Source organism: Amphiura filiformis, chromosome 15 (assembly GCF_039555335.1).
Source record: "Amphiura filiformis chromosome 15, Afil_fr2py, whole genome shotgun sequence".
Lineage (NCBI taxonomy): Eukaryota > Metazoa > Echinodermata > Ophiuroidea > Amphilepidida > Amphiuridae > Amphiura > Amphiura filiformis.
The window spans coordinates 31,645,610-31,658,383 of NC_092642.1; positions in this window are offsets into that span (position 1 = coordinate 31,645,610).

Consider the following 12,774-nt stretch of genomic DNA (forward strand, 5'->3'; position numbering starts at 1 on the left):
CCGTTGTTTTTTCGTCAATGGTCGTTGACTACGACTACCAACGAAATTGTGACGCCCTCAAAACGACTAAAGACGACTTCGCACGGTATGGAAACGTCAAAGAAATGAGGATTGCGTTCTCCAACGAAATCTGGACGGAATCACAACTACTTCTTTTGCTGTCACAAAATTGTCAACATGTTGAAAATTTGCCGACGGACGCGACGAATAATTTCGGCCGTCTGCGGTCGCTAACGGATTCGTCAGCGACAACTAACGGCAACACACGATGAGTGGCGGTAAATTCAAAATTGCAATTTGCAGCTTAACGTCGTTTGTTTTATTGTATTTTTTCGATGTTGAATTTCTTTGTATTTTGTTGTTTTTTATTATGGAAATAAAGATTCATTCATTCATATAATTTGCATAATAAGCCGTATATTTAATAGACTATGCCATAGTCGATTTTTGATAAATAAAAGCATGTTATTAATCATGATGTAAGCATTCAGTTGAACTCGAAATTATACTGATATTTATTACATCAAAATACTAGTATAAAATTGTTATGAAAAAGTTTATATAATGATATTAGTGACAGTAAAAGTAAAGTGTACTTAGGCTTATATTATTGAATGCAACATATCATAAATAATTATATTGGCACTTCAATACTGAACAATTCAGATTTTGGAATCTACCAGTTTATTAATCGCGAAAGTCCAGGTTAAATATAGACTATGGACTTTGAATTTTAAACGGGACTTTGAACAGGCAAAGTCCCTAACACACGCACTGTCAATCATACATGTTTATCGATCCAATTAAACCGCAAGCAATTGAATATATGAATACAAAACCCACCCAAGTCCATACGTTGGCTAAATTAAGTTAAGCATGGGAAATTGTTGCTATACATAGGCCTGTCATATGTATGAAAGAACAACTCAAATTCATCCTCTGTGTCTATTGAGCATGTGAAAAATAGCATGTATGAAAGAACCACCCAATTCCATGATTTGAGTCTTGTAACACATTGATTGAAATCCAGTATGTATAAAAGTCCACTTGTAACACATTCATTGCTATAGAGTGACCTTTGAAAAAAAAATGGGTTTAATAAAGGAAAGTGTGTGGTTTATATAACATGGCAGAATGCTTATCAACATTATACATATTGTGTGGTTTATTTTGTATTATCTTACTAGTGGTAATCTCATTCTAACATTGTTGTCTTTGTATATGATTAAAAAAACACCCAAGTCCAAAATTTAAAATGAACCCCACGAAGTCCCTGAAATGCTAATCGTCATACCTAATACAGGTTAATCCACACATTTGCACGTAAAACTTACCACATTGACCAGGTAAATCTAACTGAAGGAATTAAAATGATACACATGTTTTTCTCTCAAAATCACTTCCCATGGACTTGGGTGGGTTTTGTATTCATGTATTCAATTACAAGACGCGCTCATGTACATGTACGAGAGTTTAATGTTCCCGCCAACACAAAGGGCGGTATAGTTGTGTATCATGTAGTTATTTACAAGGTACACAACTATACCGCCCTTTGTGTTGACGGTGCCCGGAGGATTAAAACCATAACGAGATCTGGGCGACCAATCACAAGCCAGATCCATTTAAAGATGCATTACATCATGACCAATTTTAGTAGGACAGAAATCCGACAATCTCGACCATAGACAGCCGTGTTAAGCATGTAAACCGCAATCCAAAGTCAGTAGTCCACTTGGGAAGCTAACAAACAGAGGGAGTACGGTGACTGAAAAGATCATTTGTGAAAATCTATCAGTTGTGTACACATTAATTAAATCAGAGTTTTAAGCTTAAATACAATATCCAGAGTATGCACGATGGGCAAGTGGACTACGGAGTAGTCTATATATTTAAGGACACTTTGGTTCAGTTTCAGTGTTTGCAACCACTAAGGTACGTGTTAACATGTCGGTTTCACGAAACCTTGCGACATATTTCAATGGTATTTCAAAAACTCAAAGTAGGGCGTGATATTTATATTTTCGCTGCTTTGTATCAGTATAGATTGTTACTTCAAATATCAGTCATATTCCAACTGAACGTCTGGTTAAGAAGGAGCAACATCAAATATCAAAATTATTTCATCTGCGACACAGTATTTTAACCATAAATCCCACAAACAACCTTACGTGGTTTATAAAAGGAATTAATGCAAGATTTAAAAACATTACCATTTTTCTGAGTGTAGTCTGGTTGTTTGATTATGCAAAAGAAATTAACAATGGAAGTTAAAGCATTCCTGAAAATTATAAATGAATGTGTGCGACACGAATTTTTCCAAGTACTGCCGATTTATCGGTTTTGACCCAGCAGTGAAATAGCAAGATTCACCTTCATTTGGGTTTGAATAGTCTGTAGTTCAAAGTGTTTCGTTCGCTTCGTGCGCAAGTGTCCTAGTGAGACCAGATCAGAATATATGTGACCGTGCAGCACGAATGAGCCGTAAATGTCCTAAATTGTATTCTGAGTTACAGTGTAAAATGTGCATGAAGGTCGTATTCATCGGTACCTCAAGGTGGCGCGACACCTATCTCATTTGATAGTCAAACACCAATCAATAATCCTATTTTTGAAGAGGATAATAAGCTTCTACCTTAGATATCTATAGAATTTTTAATAGCTCTGGTCTTTGTTTGCTTTGGCTAAATCCTGTTCAAGTGGTGGGTTACCAGGCATTGTATTTTGTATAGGTACCGGGTGTCCCCAAAAAATGTTACATGTAGATTTTTGAAAATAATCTTAATAATGTTAACAAATATAAATATCCTTATCATGACATAATCTATGTACCCTCTACTACAGTAGTACCCCTGTGAATGTCAAACTCACAATCTACGTACTTATCCCGCATTCCAGGCATTCCTGACCAAGCTCTTTACGTGACATAATGCAACACGAGGTTCATTATCGCCACCGTGCATTTTGGCGGGGCACTTGAGTAGGCCCAGGCATAGCATGGCAGATGTAGTAGGCTATTTTGATAAACAAAGAATAAAACTTGTTCAGTTCTATTTCAGTCAGAAATGTAAAAACAAACAGCAGCGATTTCAAATCAACAAAATCCAAGCAAGGTCTAAATGCAAAAGATTGTTATTTATTTCACTATGTTAATAACAGGAGATACAGCGTGCAGAACTGGTTTCACCAAAAACGTGTTCTTCTTTAATGACCATCTTCCTTTATTTTTACCACCAAGAGTCAAGAAGCCCTAAAACTGATTTATTTTCAGTGTACAATATTTAATTTTTCAATATGTTTCTTTTGTGCAATAAGTTCAATAGTGAAAAATAACAAAGGTGTGCTTATGTTCAACTTTGGTTGTGCGATATTTTGATGGTTAGCCACTCTGGACGCCCCTGTCATCTTGGGCTCATAAGTTAAGCTGCTTTTAAGATACGGAATTGAAACTTAGCAGAAAGTTACAAGAAGGATGAATAAATAATATCTGAAAAAATCACATTGTTTTGTTGTACCATCACAAAATGTGGTTCATTTTCTACATGTAACCTTTTTATGGGACACCTTGTATGTATAACCAACAATTAAAAATGAGGGAACTTTCTTGAACCTCGTTGACTTGGGGATGATTTGAAATGACCGCCAATTATGACGTTTTGATATTTATTGCCAGCAATGTGGAAAAAGAGACACATGTAGAAACGAAAAAACCTACCATTTTGTTGAAGGAGCAAAGTTCAACAAACCATAGCCCCGCTTCTGGACATCGTTTGAAGTCAAATGATATACCATTTTAAAGCTTATGATGTATATATATTTTTTAAATACGAAATAAAACAAAATTGACCGGGAGAGTAATTTACGACTCATTCGTCGTGTAAAGTCACATATTCGCTCCCCTCAGAAAAAAACAATGCTTCCGTCGCCAATGAAAATAATTGCTGCACATTATACTGCGACCAAAGTTCATATTTCAACCTTTGAATTCAACCTTTTCTTCAAAACACATATAGATTCAAAATGGCAGATTCTGTTTTCAAAGTTGTCATAACAGGTCAAGTCAATGTAGGGAAAACAACTCTCATGCAATGGGTACAAAACAACAAGTTTGTCGATGTCACTAAGTTCTCAGTACATCCAGATATCATCAAAAAGTCGCACACTGTAGGCGACCGATCTGTAAAGGTGAGCTTGAATAATATGACAGATAAAACATGTCTGTAAACATAATAGGTAATGCTCTAATTAAGGGATCGGATAGCAACGTTTGCACGTTTTTTTTGTGAGAACACATGGGACATCGGTGAGTATTGAATTGCATTCTGAATACGAGAAATGTCCCTCTGATATCAAATAATTTTGATTCGTGATACAATAAAAATGTTATGGCAAATTATTAAAAATGTATCTTTGAACAAGTTCATTAGGAATGTTAATTTAAACTGTGAATTTTGTTCATTTTGAACAATTCCAACTAAAAACAAAAGTGATTTACTCACGTTTTAGTGACGTTTCACCACTACACTAGTGGTTTCATCAGACTGGCAAATCTGATGAGTTGCCCGGATTACCCGGATTGGTCAGTCAAGAAAGACAAAACCTTCCTCAAAACAAAAAGATGACAGTGAAAAAAACAAAGGCATGGTTGTGGTCCTCTATATAGAGGGCGTATCCGAGCGAGTCTCCAGGGTGTTAAAAAAAACACGGGTTTTCCACAGCCATGAAGCCACACCATCCGCAGTATGCTCGTTAATCCGAAGGATAAACTTCTCCCTCAACAAAAAGCGGAAACCATTTATGAGATCCCCTTCGGTGACTGCCCTAGTCCCTCCATTGGTGAAACTGGACGCCTCTTTGGTATCCGACTCAAAGAGCATAGCACCAGAAAGAGGTGGAGAAATTTGAATCAAAACCATTTACGCGAGCAAATCGCAAATCTTCTGTCACGGACATTCACAAATCTGCTATCACTGATCACGTGGCCTCTACAAATCACTCCATCAATTGGGAGTACTCAAAAGTTATTGATCGTGATGCCGATAAGACCACCAGGTGGCTGAAAGAAGCCATTTGGATCCGCCGAAAAGGACATGACACTCTAGACAAGGACGAGGGGGGCTACGCACTCAACAACATCTTTGGTCAACTCATCACGTCATTTACGGTGCATTACGGAGTAAATCACCTTCGTTTTTAGTTTTTGATATTTAACAGTCCTCGAAGAAATCTGTATCAATCTAATGATATGTACTTAAAGTGTATGTAGCTGGGAGGAAAAGCCATTCACTGTTTGAAAATGTCGACATTTCGAATTGAAGATATACATTTACCCCCCAAAAAAAGACCTAAAATTCTTATATTGCGAATTTCAAAAAATCAAATTTGATATCAAAAGGACATTCCTCGCATTTAGAATGTAATTCAATACTCTTCTGTTATAAACGCCCTCTGGAATCAAGTACATTAAAACCCCATGTGATACATTAAGTAACACCTATCACGGTTAACTATTCTGAGGAATGTGGGAAATTGACGGGATTTGTCATTTTCGGACTATTACATTTAAAGCCATATCATTTGTTGAGGAGGACGCAATCAATATTTTTCAAAATTTAGTTTTTTACAACCCGGTTGTCGCACTTTTTTATCACGATATGCTTACAAGGCACATACCCAACGGGGTAGATCCAAATTCAGGTTTGAGAATGTGCTACAATTTGTTTTAAGAAACAATCCGAAGAGTTCCTGTACAAAAAGATAACCAAACAACTTCATCAAAATCATCAACAAACATAAGTAGGGCAATTTTATCACGATTTTGATCAACATTTTGTAAATACGAAGCCTAACAGCTATAACACCAGTGTCGACTTTTCACATCTGTATGTCAACCAAATTCGTCAGTATGTCAGGTATGTGGTATCCTAACTTCCACACCACGTGTTCTGGTAAACTGTTGCTTCGCAGGGCCGGATTTACCATAGGGCCGGATAGGCCCGGGCCCAGGGCCTCCAAATTTTGAGGGCCCCAAAATTGCCTTGTGCAGTGTGCATCTTCCATTTTAGCCGAAAAACACCATGCTTTGGACCAAAATAGGGTACAAAAATTACATAAATTGTCCTAATGGAATCTAAAACTTGGCCACATGAGTGCACATGCCTTCCTCATGGTGCGTTTGGGGGCCTCCAAATTTTGGCCTGGCCCAGGGCCCCAAAAAGGTAAATCCGTTCCTGGCTGCTTGTCCTTTTAATGGTGCACCCGGCCTCGAGGAAAATTACCCTTGTTTTTAACTCTACTGTTGCGTCGTCGTAATATTAAAGTTTGAATTTTGGATGACAAATCTAGTCTCAGGGAAGTATGAAAAGCCGGGATGAAACGGGAAGTGGGGAGGGATATTGTACCTCCATAAAGTCCGATTCAGACTCCACATTGCAGCGCGGGCGATGCTATAAAAACTGAAATCTGAGCCAGGTTTTTGCGGTGAAAATTCTCATTGCGCGGTGGAAATTTCGGTTCGCGATGGAGTTGGATTTGTTCAACTTTTTCGCATCAGGCCGCGACATCGCATCCGTGTAAGCCTGTGATTGGCTGCTGGAAAATCAAGATCGGGAGAATGCTTTTTAAACATCGCAGCATCGCGCGATGCTGCGATCTCTTGAAACCATCGCAGCATTGCATCGCGCTGCGATGTGGAGTCTGAATCGGACTTTCCTTCAACCTTATTATTTAACGTTTTTATACAATATTTTAATTGCTTGTATTTTTACCAGATTCATTGGTGGGATACAGCTGGTGTAGAACGATTTCAATCTTTGTCAGACTCCTACTATAGAAACGCATCAGCAATTGTTCACGTGTTCAGCATTAACGACAGGTCATCATCTTTTCAGCTGAAAAAAACGGAAGAACATCTTCGAAATATTTATGACTCGGATACCTACCAAAAAGGTATGACATGAGACGTATGTAATCACAGAAATGTGTTTCTTATTGAATCCTTTCTTTTGAAAAGTTTACAATCATGTATGTAGTCATAATATCCATCATGCAGTTATTGTTGCCTATATGTATGCACACAACACAGGGGCACTCACAATAGGCAATTGGAGATATAGGAGATGAACTAGTTAGCGTCATATATCAAAAGGTATAAAAGTAATGATTTTAGTACTTACTCTATGTTTCAATTACTTATTCTTTTCAAAATATCTGAATTTTCAACACAATACAAGCTTTAATAACGGGGGACCATACATTTGTATGAGAAAGAAATCTACCATCTATATCCAAACTCCCGTGTTATTTCAATGCACATTTTGCTTCAAGAGGGCCGCATTTGAAAGAGGGGTGTCCCGAAACCATAATAGGTACAAATTTAGTACTTTCGGTCAATCAAGTTCTCTACATGTCAATCTTTAAATCATTATCATAGTCCTTATAATAACGGGGGAACGCCCTGATGAGTAAATGACAGCAAACCATTGAAAAATACCCCAAAACTCGGTCAGTGGAGCTCCGCTCGTACATGTCAATAGCGTCATTATCGATTGGATTAGTCGACCGTAGCGGACAATTCGATCGTTCATTGGATTAATATTATCACGTGGTAATAAATTTGCATTGGACAATCGATTACTATAATGGTTTAGTACTGCATATCTCGGTTAAATCTTCACTAAGCGGGGTTATGGCTGGAAAGGTCATGGTGAATTTGCCGTGGACATAACTGCACTATGCCCTGTAAAGAGGCCCTAGATTAAATAAGACATTGGAATTTCAAAAGGTCCGTTAAAATTTAGCACTAAATTTAACATTGCATATCACTCACACTGTTACGTAAACATTGTATTTAGTCATATTTCAGCGCTGAGTTGATTTTTGCTGAACCATGAAATGGTATCAGCCTATATGAGTGAATGTTACTAGCTTACTTACTAGCTTACTGGCTTACTAACTGACTACCATTTGGTCTGAAATGGACATATCTCTAAATGCCACGAAGGTATGACCCCATGAGTGGTGTCATACGAAAGAGGAAAACATAAAGAATATAATAAAAATATTTCCAAACGTCAGAGGTCATGCAGGGGTCACAGGGGTCAAAAAAAGGTCATTTTAACCGAACATGCTCCGAATTAGCTTACATTTAAATGCAATGATCCTTATGGCATTCTAAACATGTTTAAAACATTTAAAAATGTATTTAAGGTCATTGAGGGGTCATAAAGGGGTCAAAGGTCATGGTTTTCAAAATGCTACAATTGAGCTGAAATTTTAATGTAATGATCCTTATGACATTCTAAACATTTAAAAAATGTTTTAAAATTCATTTAAAGTCATTAAAAGGGGTCATAAAGGGGTCAAAGGTCAAGTTTTTCAAAATGCTCCAATTGAGCTGAAATTTATATGCAATGATCCTTATGACATTCTAAACATTTTTAAAACATTTTAAGATTCATTTAAGGTCATTAAGGGGTCATAAAGGTGTCAAAGGTAAAGTTTTCCAAAATGCTCTGATTGAACTGAAATTTAAAAATGTAAAAATGTATTTAAGGTCATTGAGGGGTCATAAAGGGGTCAAAGGTCATGGTTTTCAAAATGCTCCAATTGAGCTGAAATTTAAATGTAATGATCCTTATGACATTCTAAACATGTTGAAAATATTTTTAAATTCATTTAAGGTCATTAAGGGGCAATAAAGGGGTCAAAGGTCAAGTTTTCAAAATGCATCAATTGAGCTGAAATTTAAATGCAATGATCCTTGTTACATTCTTAACATGTTTTAAATATTTTAAAATTAATTTAAGGTCATTAAGGGGGTCATACAGAGGTCAAAAGTAAAGTTTTCAAAATGCCAGCTTTCCACGATCAAGGTATATTAAAACGGCAATTAATGAAACAGTCTTATTAAAATTAATACTATCCAGCACAGTATTGCTGCTTGATCAGATCGTCACAGTCATCCGTCTAACTTACTTCGTGCCCTAGCTTGCAAAGGGCACAGTTGCTTTAGTTTATTTTATATTCTTTACTTTTCCTCTTTCATTAACACCACTCGGGCGGTCATACCTTCGTAGCATTTCGAGATTATGTCCATTACAGACTACGGGTGACAGTGGTAGGCCTACCACAATATACTGCCGAATCCACATGGTTCAGCTATGGTGCGGTTATCGCTCAAGTTAAATACTCTAAATCAAATTAATTTCTACATTAATTGCTGTTGTAATGTCAATTACAAAGTAGTCATCTTTATTTTGCTTCTACCCAGGGGATTCTACTCTGTGTGCTTTTCTCCGATTTGCATCCTTTTAGTGTGCTTTTAGGACCACATGGTAGGGGGGGTCTGAAAGTACATCGGACCCACCACAGCGCATGCAGAATACGAGAAATGTTTATTTATTATTTATTTATTTATTAAGGTATAAAACAATCCAGGAAGCAGGTCACAGACCTGATACGCCTGGGTAACAATTAAAAAATATATAAAATCAACAGACAAAGCAACAACAAAATGCATACAATAGCATAACATTCAAAACCAAAAAAGAAATCACAGATTATTAAGACGCTGAACAACTTGAGGAATGGTAGATTGTATGTACCTGGTTCGCTTACAGCGAGGAGGATCAATCTGTTGGGCATACCTAAGATTACTACCGTGCCGATCACCTTTGGATTTAGGCAGCATTTGAGAATGTTTAGCAGACGTTTGCAAACCTTGGCCAAATCGCACCAACAGCTGATCTATCCTCTCACATAAGGAAACCAAACCTAGTTTCTCCAAAGCAGCCCGATAAGATGTGTAGCTCTGGCCCAGGATGATACGAAACATCCGCTTCTGGACGAGCTCCATCTGCTCAGACTGTGCCCTGGAGATACTAGTATGCCATAACGGACTGGCATATTCCATGATAGGCCGAATGTACATTTGATAAACAGAAGATAAATCATCCCACGAAGCATTGAAGCGTCTCAAAACATAAAGCATATTCATTCGTCTGGTGGCGCGAGATATCATTGAATTGACTTGAGTAGTCCAACTAAGATCACTTTCTAAGGTGATAACAGGAAGTTTCATATTCTGAGTGACAACTAAAACAAATCCATTGAGAGTCAAAGGATTGAAGGAATGCTCTCTTTTCAAAAAACTGATGTGCATGATATGACATTTGGAAGGTTTTGGTAGCATGTCAGTTTTGTTGCACCACTCACCTAAACCATCAAGATCTTTTTGCAGTAATGTCATTCTGATATCGAATATTTTTGATTTTTACAATGTTTTGATACATATTTTTCCCCAGGTTTTTTTCCGCTAAACTATTTTTTTGTTGAAAACTTGAAAAGGAAAGGTCAAGTTTGTTTCATATAATGGTCGATTTTTCATTCCAGCTACATACATAGCATTAAATTAATGAAAGACTTAATTTTGGTAAAAATCTGCTTTTTCCATATGAAATATTTCTCTGATACTGAAACACATTATTTTTTATTACAACATAAATAGGCTTTAGTACAGGTACAGCTTTCGTAGCTTTTAAGTCTGTGTTCGAATCGCCCGCTGTGTATCGCGAGAAGTCTACGTGTAGCGCTTTTCGGCAGCACATGAAGTAGGTTATTAAGGCGGCGGGATCATTTCTGCGTAATTATAGAGTGTCCGGGGATTGACTCTGTTATTATAAAAAATATTTGAAGAAATCAAAGAGCCCTTGGAGTAAAAAGTATAGTGTAATGATTGATATGCACAATTTCATCAAAAGACAAACGTTTTATATAAATTTTGAATGTAGCCTGACGTAGCCAGGATTTCACGACCAGGGGCACAGATTGCAAATGCATATTATCGATTTACGTCATCAAACATTTGGTAGAAGTTAAACAATACTAGAAATAAATCTGTTGGCTCCAGATAAATATTTCCCAGTTGCCATAAAGCCCCCGTCTGTTAACTATGCCGCAAAGCCATAAACAGTTGGTACGCGATTGACGCCTTCTGCGTATTCTTTTTCGGAGGTTGAGGTCAAAGGTCACGATGACGTCACTTCCTGGTCAAAGGTCATCACGGGTCAAAGGTCATCATGGATCAAAGGTCGTCACGGGTCAAAGGTCCGGTTTGCATATTCATGAGATTGGCGTGGCTTATTTGCATATTCATGAGATGGGCGTGGCTAATTAGCATATTTGAATATTCATGAGATGGGCGTGGCTAATTACCATTTTGAATATGAATTAAAAAATTGAACAGATTAAAAAAACAATTTCGAACAAAACATTAAAACAAAAATTAAAAAACAAATTCAAAGAGTGACCTTTGAGGCGGAAGTGACCTTTGACCCGAAATGACCTCTTTTTGTCCTAGAAACACCAAAATTTGAAAATAAGGACAAAATTGCCTACAATAATGCGTCGTATCGGCCGTGTTGCGGAACGTATCGGCGTCAAACTCGGTTTCCTTGTTAAGGGTCAATTTACGAACGACCCGTGGGGTCGAGAGATCGACTTGTCGATGCGCTTAAAAAGTTATTTCGTCTAGGGAAAATCGTATATTTCGCTCTATACTACGTATCGAGTCGCTACCATGCAAAACGGTGTACACCCATCCTCTTGGATTTTGCTCTCCTTTGGCTCAGGGTACCTTTCATGGACCCCTAGGTGAGGTCACAAGAAAAAAATTCAAATTAATTTCTACATTAATTGCTGTTGTAATGTCAATTATCATGGATATCTCACATGCCAAAGTAGTCATCTTTATTTTGCTTCTACCCAGGGGATTCTACCCTGTGTGCTTTTCTCTGATTTGCATCCTTTTAGTGTGCTTTTAGGACCACATGGTAGGGGGGGGGGGTTCTGAAAGCACATCGGACCCACCACAGCGCATGCAGAATACGAGAAATGTTTATTTATTATTTATTTATTTATTAAGGTATAAAACAATCCAGGAAGCAGGTCACAGACCTGATACGCCTGGGTAACAATTAAAAAATATATAAAATCAACAGACAAAGCAACAACAAAATGCATACAATAGCATAACATTCAAAACCAAAAAGAAATCACAGATTATTAAGACGCTGAACAACTTGAGGAATGGTAGATTGTATGTACCTGGTTCGCTTACAGCGAGGAGGATCAATCTGTTGGGCATACCTAAGATTACTACCGTGCCGATCACCTTTGGATTTAGGCAGCATTTGAGAATGTTTAGCAGACGTTTGCAAACCTTGGCCAAATCGCACCAACAGCTGATCTATCCTCTCACATAAGGAAACCAAACCTAGTTTCTCCAAAGCAGCCCGATAAGATGTGTAGCTCTGGCCCAGAATGATACGAAACATCCGCTTCTGGACGAGCTCCATCTGCTCAGACTGTGCCCTGGAGATACTAGTATGCCATAACGGACTGGCATATTCCATGATAGGCCGAATGTACATTTGATAAACAGAAGATAAATCATCCCACGAAGCATTGAAGCGTCTCAAAACATAAAGCATATTCATTCGTCTGGTGGCGCGAGATATCATTGAATTGACTTGAGTAGTCCAACTAAGATCACTTTCTAAGGTGATAACAGGAAGTTTCATATTCTGAGTGACAACTAAAACAAATCCATTGAGAGTCAAAGGATTGAAGGAATGCTCTCTTTTCAAAAAACTGATGTGCATGATATGACATTTGGAAGGTTTTGGTAGCATGTCAGTTTTGTTGCACCACTCACCTAAACCATCAAGATCTTTTGCAGTTATGTCATTCTGATATCGAATATTTTTGATTTTTACA